This window comes from Caretta caretta, chromosome 28 (genome assembly GCF_965140235.1).
Source record: "Caretta caretta isolate rCarCar2 chromosome 28, rCarCar1.hap1, whole genome shotgun sequence".
NCBI lineage: Eukaryota > Metazoa > Chordata > Testudines > Cheloniidae > Caretta > Caretta caretta.
Window position 1 is genome coordinate 3866893 of NC_134233.1, and position 22232 is coordinate 3889124.

The 22232-nt window shown below is 45.1% G+C and overlaps 1 long non-coding RNA gene across 1 annotated transcript; it reads left to right on the plus strand.

Moving 5' to 3' along the window:
* Positions 1 to 2533: 2533 nt before the first annotated feature.
* Positions 2534 to 21891, plus strand: LOC125629726 (uncharacterized). Its single transcript, XR_012666325.1, has 4 exons — positions 2534 to 2906; positions 5271 to 5356; positions 16472 to 16601; positions 18871 to 21891. It is a non-coding gene; the product is annotated as an uncharacterized LOC125629726 (long non-coding RNA).
* Positions 21892 to 22232: the final 341 nt, after the last annotated feature.

The following is a 22232-nucleotide window of genomic DNA, read 5'->3' on the forward strand; positions in this document are numbered from 1 at the left end:
GTGGGAGCATCTGTCCCTCCTTTCAGGAATGTCATTAGCTCTGGGGACAGGAGTGACCTAAACTAGCTCCCATCGTGATAAAATTACCTGGCCCTTATCTCCACTCAGATTTCCCATGGCCTTAGCTAGCTTGATGTAAAACCACAACTATTCCTGCAGAAGAGACATAGCATGTGTATAGTAGCTGGGGGTGTTTAGCAGGTTTACTCAGAATCTCACCAGTGCTCCATCATTTCCTTGTCTAAACAACCCTGGAGCGTGTCATTTGCTCCCACTGCAACGTGATTGTTAAAGTCACCAAGTTCCCCTTTGGGCACTGATTCCCTCATTCCCATTTGTTCTCACATTGCCATGGGTTGTGTTGAACATCACTTATTTTTTGTACCATTTTCTCACTTAAAATGTATTTGATTATAGCAAATTCTGTGACACTCAAAGACAATCGGTTGTGTCGGAGGGATTCCCTCCTTTCCCATTATCCCAGCAGTGTTTCCTTCTGTCTCAGCTGTGTAGAGTTTATCTTCTTCACATTCTTTCCCTCCACCTCCCATAGTTTCCCAAGACACAGTGTTCTGAGCTCTCTGAGCTTAGGAATCGTGGTTCAATTTCTTTGATCCTAAATCACTAGGTTTGGAGATAAAAGAGTCACAGTCCCAGAAGGAGATTTTTCAATGAATCTAAAACCATGTGATCATTCTTTGTTTAAACCCCATTTTTCATCTATAGGCAAAGCCACTTCTTGTCTTTTCCCTTCTGAGTTGGGATTGTTTTTGGATGGGAAGGCTGGCTGTTTTTTCACATTATGATGATGCTAAAACTTTCCTAAATCACATGACTCAGTAACTGTGATTTTCTTTGTTAGGCCTGTCCTGTAGTAGGTGACTTCTGGGAACTCTTCTGGTTCTGTCAATCTGTTTCTTCACTTCCGCAGGTGGGTATTGTAGTTGTAAGAATGCTTGATAGAGATCTTGTAGGTGTCTGTCTCTGTCTGAGGGGTTGGAGCAAATGCAGTTGTATCGCAGAGCTTGGCTGTAGACAATGGATCGTGTGGTGTGGTCAGGGTGAAAGCTGGAGGCTGCTACTCTGAAACCTGATTTAAATTTAGAGATCCTCCCTCCATTTCTGCTTTATGCCTCATTCCTATACAGATGTGAACACAAAAACCTTTGGGGACTACTTGCAGCTACTTCTTTGAAGATTTTTTAATTCAATAATTGCTGAGTCCTACCCGCATTAAGAACAGTGGATTTTATGCCCAGGAGCTTGGCTAAAGGCAAAATAATGGGCTAAGGTTTGTTACCCCCATGGCCAGTGCTGGAATTCACTATATTATCCCAGCACAAAGGCCGGACTATTGCACAAAAGTTCCTTTCATCTAGTTTTTCTTTTAGTGCCCTCTGCGGCTATGTTATTGTTTGTTCATTCAAGCCACAATCAGAGGTGGGTGTTACCCTGACACACAGGGAACATAAAGATGTCCACGAGTATGCAGAGTTTCAGAAATATACTAAAGCCCAGGTTTTTTACTTCTTGCTGTTGAATCGGATTGCAATGTGCGACTAAACAAACAGGGAAATACTCAACCTGGTGCTAGAGTAAGATTCCAGTCTGCAGTGAATAAGGCGCTGAGAGGAAGATCCTGGGGCAAGTGTCAGGGACGCACACCCTCCTTTGCTGGTTATAAAATAACAGCAGCCCCAGCTCCAAGGGCAATAGCTCACTGGCTGAACTTCAAGCAGGGGCCCTTTCTGTGCATCACTCATCCTGGTGTGACTCAATAACAGTCACTGTGGGCCAAATCCTCCACTAAACAACAATAAAAAAACACCCTCCCCACAAAACCTCCAGAACTTTGCCAGAGCTGGGGGATCTGTGCCAAGAGAACAGAACTAGGAACCAAGGCAAGACAAGGTACCAGGGCCAGCTGGCACCTGCGGCCAGGTTCGGGGAGGGACAAGAAGAGGCTGCAGATGCACAAGAGTTTCCACAAGGTTGAACACTGCCAGAGACAGGTTTTTCCGCTCCTGGCTCCCTGCAGAGAAAATGCGTTCCCCTGTAAAAGCAGCCCCTTGGGGAATGGATAAACCAGCCACATGGTGGCGCCATCCCTTCAGGGCTGCAGCAGCAGGCACGGCCCTGCACAGGGGCTCAGGGCACATCTACACTGCAATTGAAAACCCCAGGGCTGGGGTGGAAGATAGCAGGGAATCCTTGAACTGAGGCATCCTGGGCATAACTTGGGGGATCTGTGCTTTGCTCCACACTGGGGATATTTGCACACAGCTGATTAGGAATCTGCCCACAGGTGAAATGATGGGGAAGTTGGGAACTGCTCTGCCCACTTACTTCTCCTTCTGCCCCTTTCAGTCTCTCTCTCCCTCTCAGGCTGGGAGACTTTGGTCACTTTCCTCTTCCCAGCCAGCGGTGATCCCTCTCCCCGAGCTAGATCGGCTTCTGAAAGGTCTAGCCAGGTGCCAGAGCGTGTGTGTGAGTGTTTCAGTAAATACAGGGCTCTGGCGAGTCACAGACACATGGGTGGTGAGCAGAGAGGGGGGCTGGCTGCGGCCGGAGAAAGCCCTGCCTTGCCCCAGTGATCGCTGCTGCAGCGCGGGTTAGTGTTTGCAGGACACACACAGGAAGGGGCTGGAGCAGCTGGGAGCAGGGAGGAGCGAGGAGGAACTGGGGAGAACAAAGAACCGAGACCAGGTATTGTTACAAGCTGCTGCTCTGCCTCCGTTGTGACTGGAAGCCCAGCAGGAGCAGCTGTTGATTCCCCAGCTGGGGAGAGACCAGCATTCAAGCTTCTTGCTTCTCCAGCTGAAGTGGGGGGAAGTTTCTCCAGCTGGAGCCAGCCCATAGGGCAACCCTGGGCTCTGCAGACACCAAGCCTGAGCCGGAGACTCCAGGTAATTGAGAGACACCCTTGGGTGGGGGTGGGAGAACTGGGCACGGGCAGGAAAGTGACTCTGAGCACAGACGGATCCTGAGATCTTGTGGCTTTCGCACATCGGCTCCCTTGGTGCTAATGAATTTGCGGGAAGGGGCAGGACGGGAAGGTGGGTGGGTCTTAGCTGCAAAGGAAACTCCCACCCTCAGGCTGCCTCCAAGCTCCGGCCAGGATCTGCCCCAGAGAGGCAAAATGTGGGGAAAGAAATCGGGCCCCAGTGGGGGGTTCCCCCTTGTGTGTCTGGAAGTGTCAGGGAGGGGAAAGACAGTGTGACACTCTGGAGATTGAACGACCTCTGTGCAGGCAGAGCATCCCTGGAGGGGGAAGAACAGGACCCTCTCCTCTCAAACATCCATAAAAGTCTCTCCAGTTCTTCCTCCTTTACTCCCCAATTATTAACCAATCCCAGCTGCTGCCGCCTCCACCCACAACTGCCCCAAGCAAGTCCCTCCCCAGCTATTACTTGCCAATTACCTGTCCATCCCCTGCTGGCTCCTTCCCAGCTTAAAGCAGCTTTAAAAAGGTTTCCCTGCTCAGTGGTGGGAGGTGGTCAGGTGGTGGTGGTTTATTAAATATTTCGATATGGTCCCTTCAAACCTTACCAGTTTTCCCCTCTAGCTAATTACTAAAGCTATAGAATCCCCCAGATCTTGGTGTTTTCCCTCTCATATAATCAAATATTTAAGTTTTGACCCATTTTCTCACCAATTCCCAAAGATTGATATAAAATACTAGGGCTGTCAAATAATTCAAAAAAATTAATCGTGATTAATTGCACAATTGAAAAACAATCACCATTTTAACTGTGCTGTTAACAATAACAGAATACCCTTTTTAAATATTTTTGGCTATTTTCTATATTTTCAAAAATATTAGTTTCAATTACTACACAAAATACAAAGTGCAAAGTGCTTACTTTATGTTATTGTTTTGTTGACCTGAATTTTATGGGTTAGTTCTTATGGCTTGCCACTGATCGCATCCAACTGGAAGATTTATAGGTTCTTGTACAAGTCAGACTACAGGGTCCAAGAACTCAGAGAGCTCTATATTAGGAGAGGACTCTCAGGGTGCTTGGCAAAAACACTTACACTGAGGACAATACCAAATTGATAAAAACTTTATTGAGATTAACGAAAGAATAATAAATGCTATGAAACTTATGACTGCAAAACAGTAAAACAATTCCAAAACTTCTGGTGGTAATATTCCTATTATAAGTACCTTAACACAGTCTCAGCCTTCCTTGAGGACCCGGTAATAGGAGATGAAGGACCAGCCTTACTCCTGGCATGTCCGATAACACAATGGTGCTGGCTTCCCCAATAGTTAGGAATGTTGAGTAGTTATAGTATACTACACAAGCTGAGCATGATGGACGATTGTTCTCCTATATTCTATAGACTAAGAAAAGAAAGAGCTAAAGACTAAAAAGCGCTCAAAACTCTTCCTTACAAGGTATTTTATAGGATCCTGATGCTATGTCATGCAGGCCTAAGCTACTTATTTGGAATCTTATTTCCATACCCTAAGAAATTTATCAGTACTTTTATCCTTTCGGTTAATGGATTATGACATGTACTCTCTATATATTAATAAGGATTATCTCACTCCCAAAACTGCCAACCTAGGCTCTCTTGGTGACTTCCAGGTTGAGGTATACCCTGCGGTTATCAACCAGTTGTAGATGCTGGATAAACCTGTTCAGTGTTGTGTATAGTTCCTCCCTTTGGTTCCCCAAAGTTTAGGGACCATTCCTATCTGTGCCAAAGGTTACCAGCCTTTATGCTGATTTACTCTTAACTGATTATACTTTTAGCTGTTTAGCAGATCTTATTGGATACAGGCCAGTGGGCTTCTTGCATTTCAGCAAAACTTATTCCATGCATAATTATTAGGAAACACATATCATATGCCTCAACACATCCTAAATTCATAGGAATTAATACTGACAACATAAGAATAAAATGGATTAATTCAGAAAGAGAAACATATTATTCGATATGGGTGGCTGGATTAGTAGGACATAATAGCTAGCAAAACAATCCTATGGGTTACAAATCCCCCCTTTGATGGGGGGTGATTACTAAAGAACCCGATCACACTGACAAAGGGATAGATAGTTCATGTGTGGGAATAGGCTCTATTTCTTGATATATCTCTTATCATGAGCATTATAGAGGCATAATCAGTTGGTTGTATCGGAGGTGTTTTCCTTTGTAACTTATTGAGTTTCCACTGCATACATCCTAAAGTTATGAAAACAATTTCTGTTGTAATACCTTGGATAATAATCCATCCCTTTAATCCAATTTCCTTCCAGGGAGAATCTACTTCTTGGCCTTTCCCATCTAATAACTGGACGATTGCTTGATTAGCCTTATCCACATCATTTGTAATTTGGGTAAGGTAGGTTTTCTTTCGGGATACCAATTGTTTTAATTGTAGTTCCAGAGGGGGATTATGTACTAAAAATGTTGCGGTATATTGAATAGTCAAATTCTGATAGGAGGGATCAGACTGAACAACAGTTGTGTATTTTCAAAGGCAGGAATAGGGGAAATCACTTGATTTCCAATTGAGTTAAACTGCTTAGGAGTAAAACAGAAGTCTGGATCTGTGACCTGACACGCCAAGAAACCATATAGGAACCTTTCCTGGTTGGTTACTATGCAAAATTGACTATTTCCAGCATAGGTCACCCTCTCCACAGGAGTCTTCCATCTGGTCAGTTGGACCATACACTCTAGTGGTGATTGATTCTGGATCTCTCCCTGCAGTTCACACAAGATAGTACTTGTCTCAAACACATTACGTCTGCAGATATACCGAGGCCTCTTTTTAGAGCAACAGGCCATCTGCAGAACTTTCCATGTTGGGGTTGCAGTGTGATAGACTACCAAGGGAGGCACATTGACACATTCCTTGTAGATGCCATCTGCGAGGTGACCTATGGACTGTGCTGCAGCCAACCACTTAGACACATCCTTGTCTGAGTCAAACACAGGTAAAGAGACTGTGAATGAAACATACAAGGATTGTGCTACAACACAATTTTGAGAAAATAACTGTCTCAGTTGGGATGTGGTGTCACAGACCCCCTTTGTCTCATAATTCCAATGGATACATGTGGACATGCAATCAAACATACAGATCTCTCCCCTTCAGGCCTTTCAAAACATTTAGGGCAATACCAATTTAATAATTGTTCATCTTTAATTAGATTGGGGATCCTTCCCAATTCTAGGGATTGCAATGCCTCAGTGATAGTGTTAAACATAGTCCCCATATGCAAAGCAAATAATTTCCTTTCCTAATGATTGGTCTTTTTGCCAATCATTATTATGAGCAATTAACTGGTTAATTTTGCATGGAGTGTCATTGAATAGTTGTGCTATATCATACATGTTATAAATAGTAAAACGTTCCTCCTGTGACAGCTCTTGTATGCCTTGCAACATTGGATTCATCACTTGATTAGCTTCCTCTTGTATTACATAATTTATGCGCTTGCGGATTTTCCAAACATCAATACGGTTCCACATTGACATCCCTGAACCAAATAGTCCTGACATGGATCCCAGAACTCCCAGTGGATTTAAGCTACGTTTTTGTCTGGAGGTATATGATTTTGTTTTGTTATCTGCCCCCAACATTGATATGTTTCGTACTCGTTGCTGACAAGTTACAATCTTATCCACAAGGAGTACTGAGAAGAAGGAAACTACTTTGGTGTATTCAAACTCCCCCAGCTGGACAAGCTTAACACCACAGAAATATGCATAAATCGAACTTGGTTAATTAATATACCGAACATGGGTGTTGTGCTGAGACCAATGGCTGATCCTGGGTTTGTTGCTGGTCAAATCAATACACCACCAATGGTGGTGTCAGAGTCATAGTCAAGTATTGGGTTGTGAACCTTAAGTTCAAAAGTCACATTCAATATGTATTTCTTATCTCCTAATTTAGTCTGAAAGGTAGCTATAAGACAGACTTCATATAGCCCTTCATTTTCATATTCTACCCTGTGTAAGGTTAGACTTCCTCCAGTTACAGAGTTTTCACAATTGGCCTTGCGTTTCCAATCCCCATAGGGAATTCCATGTCTGAGGGATGTGGAATTGGTTAGTGAGGAGATATAGGTGTTACATCCTCCCCGCTTTGAATCCTCATCTAATGGCTGAATTTTTTTCCAACCACTTGATGGCAGTGATGTCACCCGTTAATTGATATTTAAATTCCTGTGACATGTTGGATTGGATGGATGGTTGATGATGAATTCAGGACGGGGATCCAAATTTACAGTTTCTGGAAACTCATTTATGTGAGGCGGTCAAACAATTAATTTAGTATGGCTCCACCAAATGCAATTATTAGGCAATGGCTGAAAAACTGTACAAATTCCTGCTTGATATCTGCCAGACACAATATATAATGTACCCACATATATATCATTAGTCCAGGCGGATAGTTTGGTCCACCGTTTTATTGCTGTGACTAATTTCCCCTGATTTTGTGTGTATTGCCAACTTATGATTACCTCATGCTTCTAACTTTGAATCATGTGAAGGTGAAGATTTAGCCTTAGTCTCCTCTTTCTAACCCCAAACAATACTCACCATCAAATCAACACTTAATGTTTACAAGATGTGGGAATGAGTCCATAGAGCCATTTGCCAGCAATTTGGCATATAGCTTTAAAGTAAGTTCATTGCCTTGATGGGTGATAATGGGTCATTCAGTCTCTGTTGGCGGTATGATACGTTTTAAGTGTTAAACACCTAAGTGTGGAGGCATCGTTGGGTATTATGGTCCTGGGCAGCTTGGTGTACTTTGTGTAGGAGTCTAGTCCCCCATTTTGATTCCCTCCAACTGAGTGCCACTGGTGTGCCAAATTAGATGTTCTGGCAACCTCATACTTCGGCCTGTCATTACTTCAACGGGTGTCTTATCGGTAGACACAGCAGGAGTTGCCCTTAGTGCCATAAGAATTAGAGGCATGAGGGAATCCCAGTTGCATCCACCAGTTTCCTCAACATTACCTTTATAGTCTGATTTGTACGTTCCATCATCCCAGATGACTGTGTTCTGTATAGGATGTGTAGTCTCTGTGGGACTCCCATTAGTTTAAGACAGTCTTTGAAGAACTGCCCTGTGAAATGTAATCCCTAGTCTGATTCCACTTTCACAGGGATCCCCCAACAAGCGACTTGTTCTACTAGGACCTTGGCTGTGGCCTTTGCAGTATTGGTCTTCAAAGGAAAGGCCTCCACCCATTTTGAGAGAGGATCACCAACCACCAAGAGATATTGGCTGCAGGTTTCACAGTAGAGGGCCTATGAAATCAATCTCCAAAGCCATCCATGGACCTTCATACACCTGAGATTGTAATGGTGCATTATGCTTGGAAGGAGCATGTTGACTTGGGCGCAAGTCAAACAGTTGTTACAGTACTGTTGTACATCTAATCTAAGAAGAGGCCACCATCCCACGGTTAAGAGACATTGGACAGTTTTGTCTACTCCCTGATGTCCCCCTGTTGGAGTATCATCGACCATGTATATAATTTCCTTTCTTAGGGAGGTTGGAACCACACACACTGGAAAAAGGTCTCCCATGTACATAACGATTTTATCCACCACCTGTAGATACTGTCTGTACCTCCCATATACAGGGTTCAATATAAATGACCAGTCTCCTTCTGTCTTGGAGAGCTCTCCACTATATCTTTGTCTAATGCTTGCATCTCCTTTAAGTCGGGAATGTCAGTCTCTACCATCTTGGCAGCAGCAATGGAACCAAGGGTTATGAAGGAATGTCCTAAGTCTTTTTCTTTCCAAGGTTCCCTTGATCGAGCTCCCTCTCTGGCTAGGCTATCGGCCTTTCCATTCTTGATCACATAGGGTTCTGATTTGGAATGAGCCTTGACCTTTTTCAGCATGACAGGCCACCCTGAGATAGGATTTTTAAAGCCAGGTCACAGATGTACCTTAACAGTGATGCATACTTGATTGGGGACCCATCAGAGGATGTGAACTCATTTGTTTCCCAACAGGGCAGGAACTCAGTGAGAGAACTGCACACCCAAGTGGAGTCTGAAAACAGACCAACACACTGGTACTAGGCATTAAGGGAGGCCTGTACACAATACTCCAGTACACAAGCCACTGCTGCTAACTCAGCATATTGGGCCAAATGTGGGATACATGAGTGTGCTTTTTCCCCAAGGCATTCCTTTGGGAGGAAAGACATAAATCCCAAAGCCAGTGCACGAATTCCCTTGAGGATCATGATAGCTTGATCCGTCCACAAAGAAGTGGTGTCCTTTAAAGGAATCTTTCTCTTGGATTAGAGGCAGGAAGAAGACTCTTTCTACCATTCCCTTTGGACTCTGTTCATTCGTGTCTTGACAGTCATGGGGCTCTCCTTGCTACAGTGAGGCTGTGGGGCAGCAAAGATGGTATCCTAACAGGTTTTACTGCGATATCCTTCTCCTGTAACAACAATGCCGAATGGGCTAGGTGGGCGTTGGAAACCTGACCATCTTTAACCCGATTAGATAGCAGAAACTGAAGGGTTGTGCGCAATGAGTGTAATATAATTGGGCTGAGGCCAACTAGGAAAGCAAAATGCTGTATGGCCCAACTAATGGCCAGTAAGTACTTCTCACATTTGTCATATTTAAGTTCTACTGGAGACATTAAACATGAGGCATAGGCCATCACTGAATTTTCCATCCCTTTTTTGGGAAGCAACAGCTGCTAATGCATTAACACTCACCGCCACCTCCAGGTGACAAGGTATCTCAGGATTTGGAGTGATCAACACCGGAGCCTTGACAAGGGCCTGCTTCAGTTGGGACACTGCTTCCATGTATTGTTCAGCCATTCCCATAGAACATCCTTCTTTAGCAGTTGGTACAAGGGATTTACAATGGAAGCAAAATTAGGAATGAAATCCCCGTGGAACTCAGTTTAAGCCCAAAAAGGATCTTAATGCCATTAGGTCCTCTGGTATTGGCAACTTTTGGACTGCCTCCACCTTTTGCTGTGAGGGAGTTCAACCCCATTTTGTCAGAGTAAGACCTAAGAAAGAGACAGTGGTTTTCATTAGTTGCGCCTTGGCAGAGTTGCCCTTTAAACCCGCTCTGATATTATTGAATGAACTGGGACCATATAGATCATTGTTGCAACCAAGGTCCTGTAGTGGCACCAAATCTTGTATAAAGGGGGTCAAATAAGGTGTCTAGGACGAGGTTATGGTTTGCTGGTTATGATTATGCTATCTGTATATGTGTATTGTTTCTGTATTTAAAGTTATAAGTATTGGCTCTATACTGTCTGTATTTCAAACTTATGCTATGCTTCTGGGTGACACCCCAGACAAGTTGGTGTCAGCTCTGCCTAGTCTGCTTGATGGCCCATTAAGGACCATCAGCAATACCACTGACCGATTGAGAAACGGCAGACACGCCTTGTGACTAAGCAAGGTATGCAGGGACCTGCCTATGGACAGAACTCTGAGGTTTTTCCAAGCCATGGGATGGACAGCTTGTCTTTGAGACAAAGAAAGAAAGACCACATGGCAAGAGACTGTAAAAAGCTGCTGCAGCTCCTCCATCTTGTCTTCAATCCTGCTTCATACCTCTGGAGGGACTCTGCTGCACTGAAGCTTTGAACCAAGGACTGAAAGACCCATCCCAGCTGTGGATATGCTCCAGAGACTTGATTTGAACCTGCAGTTTATGCCATCACTGCTACAAGCCTGAACCAAGAACTTTGCCGTTACTGTATGTCATTGATTCCATTTAACCAATTCTAGCTCTCATCTGTATCTTTTTCCTTTTATGAATAAACCTTTAGATTTTAGATTCTAAAGGATTGTCAACAGTGTGATTTGTGGGTAAGATCTGATTTGTATATTGACCTGGGTCTGGGACTTGGTCCTTTGGGATTGAGAGAACCTTTTTTCTTTTACTGGGGTATTGGTTTTCATGACCATTTGTCTCCATAACGAGTGGCACTGGTGGTGATACTGGGAAACTGGAGTTTCTAAGGGAATTGCTTGTGTGACTTGTGGTTAGCCAGTGGGGTAAAACCGAAGTCTTCTCTGTTTGACTGGTTTGGTTTGCCTTGGTGTGCATAGTAAACCCCAGCCTTGGGCTGTAACTGCCCTGCTTTAAGCAATTTGTCCTGAATTGGCACCCTCAGTTGGGTCCCAGCATTTTTACACCCGCTTCCTTAAGACTTTGCAGGAGCTCATCCAGTTTTGCCAAATGCTCCTCCTTGATCCGAGTAGCTAAGCAAAGGTCATCTACATACTGGAATAAAACAGACTGTTTAGAAAATCACGTCAGGACTTGCCGCATTTGAGCATGGAACAATGCCGGGCTATTTTTATATCTCTGTGGTAACTGAGTCCAGGAATATTGGTCTCCCTGGAAGCTAAATGCAAACCTTTATTGCTACTCCCAGGCCACTGGTAAAGTCCAAAAGCTGTTACTGATACCTAGCACAGAGAACCACTAAGTCAAGGGACTTTATGAGGTCTGGCGTCTTTGCCACAGTAGGGGCACAAGTAGGGGTAACCTGATTTAACCATCTGTAATCAATGGTGAGGTGCCAAGAACCATCTGCTTTCTTTACAGGCCAAACTGGGGAGTTGGATGTAGAAGTGCTCCCTGTGCCAGCAACGACTTGATAGCCTTGGCTACATAAGGTATAGCCTGGTCTGGATAGGAATATTGTTTTTGGGTGAGCACGTCTTCCCCCATCCACAACAATAGTGACTACCATGCACCTGCAGTCATGTTTGTGTTTAGCAAAAGCATCAGCATGTTTGCAAAGTATGGCCTGTAACTCTGGATAGAGTGCATGTTTGGTTATTAATGTGTCCAGGTGGTATTCATCTGGTTCTGGCCCCTCGACTGGGGTGACCACTAGCAGGCAACCTGTCATAAATATAAAGGAAAGGGTAAACCCCTTTAAAATCCCTCCTGGACAGAGGAAAAATCCTTTCACCTGTAAAGGGTTAAGAAGCTAGGATAACCTCGCTGGCATCTGACCAAAATGACCAATGAGGAGACAAGATACTTTCAAAAGCTGGAGGGGAGGGAGAAACAAAGCCTCTCTCTGTCTGTGTGATGCTTTTGACAGGTTCAAAACAGGAATGGAGTCTTAGAACTTAGTAAGTAATCTAGCTAGATATGCATTAGATGCCATTTTCTTTAAATGGCTGAGAAAATAAGCTGTGAATGGAATGGATATTCCTGTTTTTGTGTCCTTTTGTAACTTAAGGTTTTGCCTAGAGGGATTCTCTATGTTTTGAATCTAATTACCCTGTAAGGTATTTACCATCCTGATTTTACAGAGGTGATTCTTTTTACTTCTATTAAAATTATTCTTTTAAGAAACTGAATGCTTTTTCATTGTTTTTAAGATCCAAGGGTTTGGGTCTGTGGTCACCTATGCAAATTGGTGAGGATTTTTATCAAACCTTCCCCAGGAAAGGGGGTATAAGATTTGGGAGGGAAAGACGTTTCCAAACGGACTCATTCCCAGTAACCAGTGTTAGACGTTTGGTGGCAGCAAAAGTCCAAGGGCAAAAGGTAAAATAGTTTGTACCTTGGGGAAGTTTTAACCTAAGCTGGTAAAAGTAAGCTTAGGAGCATGCAGGTCCCCACTTCTGTACCCTAGAGTTCAGAGTGGGGAAGGAACCTTGACATGGTGGCAGAGGGTGGGATTAACTTGAAATCATTTTGAGATTTTTTGAACCAGAAGCACAGATTTGAAAAGGAAATTTTTTTTTCCTTTGGAAAAAGCAGGTTTTAAAAAAGGTTTTAAACTGAAAGCAGTTAGTTTTTTCTTCTCTGCTTTGGTGCCAGAGCAGAGACAAAAGGGAATTGTCTTTTGTGAGCTGGAGTTTTCTCTACCTAAAGGCAGGGTAGTTAACCTCCTGTAGGGAAATTCACTAGTCTTCACAGACCTGAAGTTTTTTTTACCTAAGAGCAACTAGAGGGGTTTTCTGCTTATTTGCCTGGAGACAAAGGTGTTAGGGTTTTTTGTTTGTTTTGTTTTTGTTGTTGTTGGTTTTGGTTTTTTTTAGGATTTTTCTGTAGGCTGACAATCACTATCAGAGAATATAGATATCATATTACAGGACAGCAAAATTTTACAAGCCAAGTTTTTGTTTGTTTGTTTGTTTTTTACTGCTAACTCTCGGGTGTAAAGTTAGTTAAAAACAGAGAGACAAAGATGACAAATCAAGACACAACACAAATTGGAGTTAGCCAGACTGGAGGCAGCGAAAGAGGCAGAAAAAAACCAAGAGGCTGTCCACAGGAGAGCTATGGAGGAAGGGCCAAAGAACTGGAGGAGAAGGAAAAAGAGAGGAAGCATGCAGTGGAGATGGAGAAGGCAAAGGCTCAGCAGAATATACCAACAAAGCCTAGCAATCCTTCTCCAGGTACCACTTCCCATCCCAGAAAGTTCCCCACCTACAAGGCAGGCGATGATACCGAGGCCTTCTTAGAAAACTTCAAAAGGACCTGCCTTGGGTACAGCATCTCTACAGACCAATACATGGTATAGCTGAGGCCGCAGCTCAGTGGACCCTTAGCTGAGGTGGCAGCTGAAATGCCTAAGGAACACATGAACCAGTATGAACTGTTTAAAACCAAGGTGAGAGGCAGAACAGGGCTAACACCAGAGCATTCCCATCAGCGGTTCAGAGCCCTAAGGTGGAAACCAGACGTGTCATTTACCTGACATGCCTACCACATTGTGAAACATTGGGATGCCTGGATATCAGGAGCAAGTGTTAAATCTCCAGAAGATTTGCCTTTCCTAATGCAAATGGAGCAGTTCTTAGAGGGTGTTCCTGGGGAAATAGAAAGATACATCCTAGATGGGAAGCCCAAAACTGTAATCGAGGTGGGGGAGATTGGAGCCGAATGGGTGGAGGTGGCAGAAAAGAAAAAACTGGTCGCAGTTGGAGCAGAGACCAGAAGGGACAACTTCAGACCACACCCTACTACTGGGGGCAGCCCAAGGCCCCACCTACCCCCCAGGAACCCTCCAGCCACCTTATCGTCCCACCACACCGTTCTCCAGCAACCCCCCTCACCCCAGTGACCCATCAGCTGGACGATGTTTTAAATGTAACGAGTCAGGGCATGTAAAGGCCAACTGCCCCAAGAACCCCAACAGATTACAGTTCATTGCACCGGAATCACACCAGAGGTCCTCAGGCCCAGATACCTCCCACATACCCTTGGAGCGGAGGGAAACTGTGAGTGTGGGGGGGAAGAAGGTCACCGCGTGGAGGGACACCAGAGCACAAGTGTCGGCTATCCATGCTTCCTTAGTGGACCCCAATTTAATCAACCCAGAGATCCAAGCGATGATTCAACCCTTCAAGTCCAACTCTTTCAATTTGCCTACAGCCAAGTTGCCTGTCCAGTACAAGGGCTGGTCAGGAATGTGGACTTTTGCAGTCTATGATGATTATCCCATCCCCATGCTGTTCGGAGAAGACTTGGCCAATCATGTGAAGCGAGCCAAGAGGGTGGGAATGGTCACCTGCGGTCAGGCTAAACAAGCCGTCACAGCTAGCTCTGTTCCGGAAACTTCTACCAGGACCCAGTCAGAGGTGATGGACCCGGACCCCAGGGCAATGTCTGCAACAGCAGTAGTGGATCCAATCCCAGAGACCCAGACAGAGCCAGAACCGGCACCGGCGGAACAACCAGCATCAGACCCATTGCCATCACTGAATCCAGTACTTGCAACCCCAACACCAGAGGGCCCCCCCCCCCGAACCTGAACCGGCAGCAGCTGATAAACCTACACAAGAGGCTCAGCTGGAGCCTGAACCCCAACATAGTGCACCAGCGGAGAGCGGTTCACAGTCAACAGAAATCAGCCCCATCCCCTACATCGCTTGATGTCTCCAGCATCAAGGGAGCAAACTTCGTCAGTGACTTTATGTTTTCTTCCAAGTCGTTGAAAAAAACCTTAAATAATGTGGGGCCAAAACCGGACCCCTGTGGTGCACTGCTGGAATCACCTGTTTGATGATGATTCACCATATATAGTCTCAAAATGTAACTTTCAGTTAGTTCATTCAGCTTTAGTCCATTTAATGTGTATCATCATGTTAATTTTATATCATTCTAGTTTGAATGCAGTACCAAGTGAAATGCCTTTCAGAATATTAAAGTATATTAAATCAACACTACTGCTGTTATCAAGCAAACTTATAGACTCAACAAAAAAGATATCTAGTTACTTTGACAGGAGCTGTTTTCCATAAACCCATGTTGATTGACGTTACTTATATTACTGTTCTTTAATTCCAGTATCAGCTGCTCTGTTATCTTGCCTGGGATCACTCTCAGACTGACAGGTATATAATTACCTGGGTCATCCTGTTTGCTTTTTTAAAATATTGGCACAGTGTTGGCTTTCTTTGACTCTTCTGGAACTTTCTCCATGTTCCATGACTTGTTGAAAATGAACATTAAAGCAAGCTCTTCAGCAGGCTTTTTTAATACTCTTGTTTGCAAGTTATCCAGACCTACTGATTAAACATGAGTCCCTACTGGTTAACATCCTCCTGAGATACTAGTAGAATGGAAAGAGTGTTATCATATGAAATGAATCATCATTTGTGTTTTTCCCAAATATAGAACAGAAATATTTATCGAACACTTCTACCTTTTCTCTGTTATTATTGATAATTCTACCATTTCCACCTAGTAATAGACCAATACTATTGTTAGGATTCACTTTGTTCCTAATAGACTTAAAAAACTCCTTATTGTCCTTAACTCTGCTGGCCACAAGATTTCGCCTTGTGTCCCTTTGCTTCCCTTATCAATTTTCTACAATTCCTAGCTTCTGATTTATATTCATTACTACCAACTTCCCCATTTCTTCCATTTATTTGAGATATATATGTATATAGTTGCCTTCACTTCCCCTCTAAACCAGGTCTTTTTTTTTTTTTTAACCAGTATGTTCATCTGTCATTATTGTGGCTTTTCGGGCATCTAGCAAAGTGTTCTTAAACAGTTCCGAATTCACTGTTTGAACTCTGACAGGGCTGGAGACACCAAACTGAAGTCAGAAATCACCAGGGGCTGCCTTTTGAGTTCGCCCTCAAAGACACTTTGAATTGACAGATCACTACAACTCTCAGGTTTCAGAGGAACAGCCGTGTTAGTCTGTATTCGCAAAAAGAAAAGGAGTACTTGTGGCACCTTAGAGACTAACCAATTTATTTGAGCATGAGCTTTCGTGAGCTACAGCTCACTTCATCAGATGCATACCGTGGAAACTGCCGGTATGCATCCACGGTATGCATCTGATGAAGTGAGCTGTAGCTCATGAAAGCTCATGATCAAATAAATTGGTTAGTCTCTAAGGTGCCACAAGTACTCCTTTTCTTTTTGCCACTACAACTCTGTCACTCTTAGGATCTAGATTGCAACTCATTTGTTTATTTATTTCTTTTTCCTAGTTAATAAACTTTCAGATAGGACTGGCTGCGGGCGTTGTGTTTGGTAGAAGATTGAAGGTACCAACTGATCTGGGATAAGTGACTGGTGCCTTGGGACTGGAAGCAACCTGAATGTGGTGCGATTTTTGGTGTAAGTGATCATTTATCACTAAGTCCAGTTTGTCTGGGTGGCAGGATAGACTGGAGAGTCTAAGGGGACTGTCTGTGACTCCATGGTAAGGCTGGTAGAGTGATCCAGGAACTCACAGTTGTTACTGGCTTGGTGAAATCTAATTATAGAACACAGCACCAGCATGGGGTGTCTGCCCTGTTATTGACAGACTGCCTGGAGGTCAGCACTCACAGTTGTGAGCCTCTCCACACAGCGTGACGGGGTAAATTGAGGTGACTGACCATTCTTCAGCTCTCCCTGGCTCCCTCTGTGTGTGTGTGTGTGTGTGTGTGTGTGCGTGCGTGAAAGAAGAGGCCATAAGGTCCCCTTAGTCCCACCCTGTGCTATGGGTCACTGTAAGAGATGGGCCAAGATACCGAATTCAGATCTGCGCTCCATCTCTAACAGCCCAAATTGCCGGGGTCTGGGGCTGTGGTTCACCTCATAGTGAAGATGGCGTCAATTGGGACCCAGATCCCAGTCTGGGTTTGAAATCTCTGATAGATGTGGGGCTTTGGGGCCCAGGGCTCTGTTGTTTGGGCCCAACAGGTCTGAGGTGATAAGGGTTAGGAGGTTGGGGATAAAGATAAAGGAGAGATGTGACGAGTGACCCTAGAATGTGCTCAGAGCAGGGGAGACCTTGTTTCATTGACCCTGCCACTCTGGAGCCACTTTTGCCTTTGAAGTAACTGGAACATCCTGGCTCAAAGCTTTTCTGCCAAGTGTAAAATCCCGGCCCGGGCGGGGGGTTCAGGCCCCAAGGTCAGTGGCTCTGGAATGGAATCAGAACAGACTCATTGTAGAGGGGAGGAGACGGACTGGCTCCTAACAGGGCTCAGGGCAAACAGACCCATAGCATGGTTGAGGGAGAGAGAGCAGCTGAAATTCAGCAATGCCTGCAGGCAGAAGCAATTGGAAGGGTGGGGACTGCCATGGTGATGCCATGGGGGGGCTGATGTTGGGGATTGTCCCAATGTCCACTGCTGTCTCTCCTGTTGCTAGGGGACAGACTCGGGTGGCAGAGCAACATCCTAGCGGGGATTAGCATTACTGCTCTCAGAAGGAAATCTGTTCCCACAGGTCTCCTAGTGCACAAGCATCCTGCTTCCACACGCAGCCAGAGAGGGCAAGAGAAAGAGATGGGAGCCTGGCAACCAAGCCTGGCAGCCCCACAGGGCCAGTGCAGGGAGCGCGTTGTGCTCTCACCCAATGCAGAGAAGAAGGTGGGATGGATTTGTGCTGCTTGTCTCTCTTACCTCATTCAGTCTGCGAGCTCTTTGGGCAAGGCCTTGTCCGATTTGTGTGGTGTAAGCGCAGAGCACATTGAAGGCACTGTTCACATCATTTATAATAACCCCACCCCTGTCCTGTATCTCTGGCTCCAGCACCAGGATAAAATACCATACTCTTTGCTCTGGCTTGGAGAGCAGAGGAAGCGCTGCATGGTCCTCACCATGCTGAGAACACTCACAGCTTTACACTTAGACAATTTCTACAATCAATGCTCATGCTTCAGGGCTTCAATTTGTCACCTGCAGGGGTCAGGGAGGAATACTTTCCCCGCAGATGCACAATTGGCCCAGTGCATTTTGGTTTTCTTTCGCCTTCCGCTGAAGCATCAGGGATTGGCCACAGCTGGAGGAAGGACACAGGACGATATGGACCAGGACATAGACATAGACTATGAGGGTTGGAAGGGACCTCAGGAGGTCATCTAGTCCAACCCCCTGCTCAAAGCAGGACCAATCCCCAATTTTTGCCCCAGATCCCAAATGGCCCCCTCAAGGATTGAACTCACAACCCTGGGTTTAGCAGGCCAATGCTCAAACCACTGAGCTATCCCTGCCACCCGCCCTGAGGTGTTACAGTAAGTGCTTTGTTCCTAGATGCCCAGTTGGTGATTCTTGCTCCCAGGCTCAGGGTCACACTGATTGCCAGTTTTGGGGTCAGGAAGGTGTTTTGCCCCAAGTCAGACTGGCAGGGACCTTGGGGGGGCAGGGGAAGTTGGGGTTCAGCTTCCTCTCCAGCATGGAGCAGGGATCCTGCTAGGATCATCTGAACCTGTCTCACCCAAACAATTCTCTGCCACTGCAGGGGCCTGAGGCCTTGGTGGCATCTCGGTCCCTCCTGCTCTGTCTGTGGCCGCAGCCCGTCAGTCTCTGGAGGGCTGGGAAGTGGAGAAGAGAACTGACTGTGATTTGGTCCGGTGAAATCTGAGTTGTGTCTTTAACTCTGGTTATTTTTGAAGTGGGGTTCAGAGGCGCCGTGGGATTTACCCCAGGTCACCCAACCAGTCAGCAGCAGAGCTCAGGGGTCCTGACACTGAACCGTCTACGTCTAGCAAAGGACTTGTACCATCACAAGGTGTGTTTTTTTTTCCTCGATGTTATTGTCATTAACCGTATTGGCCATTGATATTTCAGTGGTTCCTTTGACTTCCCTTCTCAGTCACCTGTTGTGGAGAATGTGGACATTTTTGTAATGTTTTTATGAACAATATGCATGACTCCGTTTCCCCACTCACTGTGTATTGCCACAGCCTGGGTGTAAAGGGGTTAATATTTCCTCTGGGACAAGGTGAGACAAGGGGTGTGGGTCATAAGCAGGCAGGTCTGGGTTGGTTTGAATGAACTGTCAAGGAGAGGAGAACGTGTGTGCTCAGCAGGACGGCACCTGAGAGAAAGGGACCAAGTGGGTGTGTGGGGTGTTAAGATGACTGCTGTGTAGCAGAGAGAGCTGAAATCCAGGGATTTTGGAGCAGAGGGGCAGGGGATGCTGCCAACACAGGCTCTGAGCTCGGTTTGGCTTTCCCAGACAAACCTGCCCCCCTTGGTCCTGGAGTCCAGGTGACCAATGACGAGGGCGTGGTCTGAACAGGCCGTGCAGTGTCACTGCCAATCCCTGCTGGCTGCATCGTTGCCAAAGGGGTCGAGTCTCTCACAGGGGTCTACATTCAGCTGGACTCACTGGGGAGCCCCGGCGAGAAGCAGAGGGGCTGGAGGCCCAGGCCTCCATCTCAGAGTTGTGGGGCCATGGCACTCCCCCTTGCAAAATGTGGAGGCCTCAGGCCTAGAACAACGAAGGGAGCAGTCCCAGAGCGACTGTAATGGCTGGGTCAGAGCAACCTGTAAATCCGCGACAGCTGGCAGGAGAGCTGAGACGCTGAATGCAACAGCAAAGTTTTGCAAGAAGTGACCGCAACAGTAGAAACAAGCTTAGTTCCAGAAAACAGTGGGGGAGGTGGCATGTAACCCATTCCTTGAGAGGCATATTATAGAGCTGTGCAGAGAGGACTAAACATTGGGAAGTGAACCCTGATCCAGACCATTACTACAGGGAAATAATAGAATAATCAATCCTAAAACAGAAAAGGCAGAAAGCAGAATCCCACTATACATATAAAATGATGGGGTCTAAATTAGCTGTTACCACTCAAGAAAGAGACCTTGGAGTCATTGTGGATAGTTCTCTGAAAAGTGGATACTCAATGTGCAGCGGCAGTCAAAAAAGAGAACAGAATGTTGGGAATTCTTAGGAAATGGACAGATAATAAGACCGAAAATATCCTACTGCCTCTATATAAATCCATGGTACGCCCATATCTTGAATATTGCGTGCAGATGTGGTCTCCCCATCTCAAAAAAGATATATTGGACTTGGAAAAGGTTCAGAGAAGGGCAACAAAAATGATTAGAGACATGGAACAGCTGCCGTATGAGGAGAGATTAATAAGACTGGAATTATTCAGCTTGGAAAAGAGACGATTAAGGGGGGATATGATAGAGGTCTATAAAATCATGACTGGCTTGGAGAAAGTCAATAAGGAAGTGTTATTTACTCCTTCTCATAACACGAGAACTAGGGTCACCAAATGAAATTAATAGGCAGCAGGTTTAAAAGAAACAAAAGGAAGTATTTCTTAACAGAATGCACAACCTGTGGAACTCTTTGCCAGAGGATGTTGTGAAGGCCAAAACTACAACAGGGTTCAAAAAATAAAAACTAGATAAATTCATGGAGGATGGATCCATCAATGGCTATTATGAGATGGTATTTCTAGCCTCTGTTTGCCAGGAGCTGGGAATGGGCGATGGGATGGATCCCTTGATTATTACCTGTTCTGTTCAGTCCCTCTGGGGCACCTGCATTGACAGGATAGTGGGCTAGATGGACCTTTGGTCTGGCCCAGTATGGATGTTCTTATGTCTGTCTGACCCCCTTTGTTCGACTCCCAGATGTGTGTCCCGACTGCTTCCCTCAGCCCACCCTTAACCTACACCTCTTACCTCTCCAATCCTTTGTTCTTGAGCTGGGGAGAAGCTGTTCAGCCTCCCTAAGAAGAGGTGGGGAAGTTCATTGTGGCATGACGCCCCATATTCTTTATAGTAATATTACTGTGATGTGAGTATGGCATAATTATGATGTATTTTGTGCAAGATAAGGCATGTGAGAGATCATTGGAAAAGTTATGATTTACTGAATATGATTATCGTACTAGTATGCATGTATCTTTTTTGTATCTGAAGTTTGGAATATTGTCTATGCATCTATTACAAATGTGTTTACACCTGGGGAACACCCACTAGGCAGAATGCAATCAGTCTAGATGGATGGCTGGGAAAGGCTGAGAAGCCTTCCTGGGGACGCTGCAAACAGTCTCTGAGTTATGGCTGCAGGGACATGTGACCAAGTCACTTGGTACTGGACTTCATGATAATACTAGTGTTTTTCCACTGACCAGGAGTGGGAATCAAACTGGGAGACAAAGGGTCCCTGCCATATGCAAAAACTATTTAAGGCAGGGGGGTGACATCATCATTGTTCGTTCTTCACTGACTCCCCGCCCGAGAAAGAAGGCTGCTGGAAACACCTGAGAAACAAAAGGACTGAACTAGGGGGAAGGGCTGAACCCAGGCTAGAGTGTTGCCTTCCCTGTGTCTGGAATATCTGGAATTTAGTTGGATTTAGTTGGTGTTGGTCCTGCTTTGAGCAGGGGATTGGACTAGATGAAATCCTGAGGTCTCTTCCAACCCTAATCTTCTATGATTCTATTAATTTTAAGCTGCAAGCAAGGGCAGCATGTCTTCAAGACTCTCTGTAAACTGCCTTTAGGGTGAGAATTTGCTGCTCATATCCAATTATGTGAATATATTGAACTTAGATTGCGTTTTTGTTTTATTTGCTAGATAATCTGCTTTGATCTGTTTGCTATCCCTTATAATCACTTTAAATCTATCTTTTGTAGTTAATAAACTTGTTTTGTCTAAAAGTAGTGTGTGGAAATCATAACTTGGGGCAGAAAGCTGTGTATAGCCTTCTCCACACTGAGGGAGGGGGTGAATTTCATGAGCTTATGCTGTACAGTTATCTCTGCAGTGCAAGACGGAACAATTTTGGGTTTACCCTCAAGAGGGTAAGGGCTTGGGGGGATATTTTGGGGGAATAGGAACTCCAAGTGGTCCTTTCCCTAATTCTTTGTTAAATCACTTGGTGGTGGCAGAATTTGTGTCTTGGGGAAGTTTTAACCTAAGCTGGTAGAAATAAGCTTAGGGGGTCTTTCATGCAGGTCCCCACATCTGTACCCTAGAGTTCAGAGCGGGGAGGGAACCC